Below are 1,880 nucleotides of genomic sequence, written 5' to 3' on the forward strand. Positions count from 1 at the left end.
GTAGTATGATACATTGCGGGTTGGTCCAAGAGGTCATAAAGGTTGACCTTCCTTGTGTAGTTTAGGAGCTACTGGTTTCATATTGATTAGATACTTACTTATCTTCATATTCAGGTATTATGCTTTTGCAGGTCTTGGTTAAGCCTTTAATTTCTTCATTAAAGGTTTTGGTGGGATCTTTGGTCAGAATGTGGTAAGAATTTGGTGTGAATTCTTGTTTCACTTTCTCAACATAATCACTTTTTCCCACGAGAACCAAAGCACTACTTTTAGCAGGTTTCATGAGAATGTTGTTAGTTTCAGTAATTTTCTTCTTTAAGTTCTTCATTGTGTTCTGGTCCATAGATGTAGGAGTGTCTGACACAAGCCATTTTTTTGTATCATGACTTACTGTGTGTTTGGTTGCAATATCATTGATTACACTTTATTCTATATCAATTTTTAATGCAACTAACTGTTTTTGGAAAGTTTATAGGGAGAGGTTTTGAAACCTACTTCACATATTGTAATCAAGCTTGTCTATATTTAACTAAGCTGTACTATTTTCTTCTGTGTGCATTATTGTTGCTACTATATATATAGTAAAGTGACTGTCATGATATTAAGTTCTCTAAACTTATTTCTGCACGATTGTCTTGGGGTCAAATTTCCAATGCACAACACATTTCTTCTGAACCTTCACTTAACATATGTATCTGCACACGTGCAGCACATGCCTTGACTATAAGGCAGTATGATGAGTGGGAATAGATTGCAAAATTACATTGTTGTCTTTATTTGCTGTTCCAGGCATCTTTCTCAAGAAGAATATGCTAGTGCTTATTTTTGAGCATACTTTGCTGATATGATGCTGCGTTTCCAAGTGTTTATCAATGGTAACACCCAAAAACGTGTGACTCCTTACTTCTTTGAGAACTGAATTACCAAGTTTAAGGCAAATGTTGTTAATCTTTGTAGTTTTATTTGTTTGTGATTATATGTATATTGTATTATTTATTTGCATTTACAAAGAACTTGTATTCACTGAAATATTTGTAAGCCCCCTCTGATTTGCAAAGGTACTTGATACCAGTTTTTCTATTGAGTCACTTTTTACTGTGAGTGAAGTTTCATCTGTAAACATTACAAACATTACTACATCATCACCCATTGCTGATGTCATATCATTTACATACAGAATGAAAAGGCTGGTTCCCAGAACTGATCCTAAAGGTAAACCATAATTTCCTAGCTGATAATTAGAGCATGTATTTACAGTAGTGTCACTTATTGTTTTACTACTATACTCTGCTCTCTGTGTCCCACTAATTCTTTTATGATGTCAGCTGCCTTGCTTCTAATGCTGTAACAGTTTAATGTTTGTATTAATCTGCTGTGAGATACACAATTAAATGCCTTTCAAAGGTAAAGGAAAATTCCACAGACTTTTCTTTGTTCATCTAATGCCCTAATAATATCAGCTACAAACTTAGGTGTGGCAGTAGACATACTTTTTCTAAAACCTTATTTTCGTGTATAATATATAATAATCTTTCCTTGAAGGCATTTTTCATAGTTTTAGATAAGACTAATGTAACTGTAATTGGGCTATAGTTTGTAGGACTTTTCTTACAACATTACTATAAAGAGACACAATCTTACTGTTCTAGAAGCATCTAGAAAATATCCTATTTTCCTTAGCTGAGTCAATCAAAGCAGTCATAGGTCTTTCTAATCAATAACCACATCATGTTACTACACAAATAGGTATAACGTCAAAACCTTATGTGTTTTTGTGGTTTACAGTATGTATTATTTTTGCTATCTCTGCATTCTGCTACACTGGAGATATTATTTATATTTCGTGATTTTTGGGAGTTATTGGCATCTTTTACGTGCTT

The sequence above is a fragment of the Schistocerca nitens genome, chromosome 3 (genome assembly GCF_023898315.1).
Source record: "Schistocerca nitens isolate TAMUIC-IGC-003100 chromosome 3, iqSchNite1.1, whole genome shotgun sequence".
Taxonomy (NCBI): Eukaryota; Metazoa; Arthropoda; class Insecta; order Orthoptera; family Acrididae; genus Schistocerca; species Schistocerca nitens.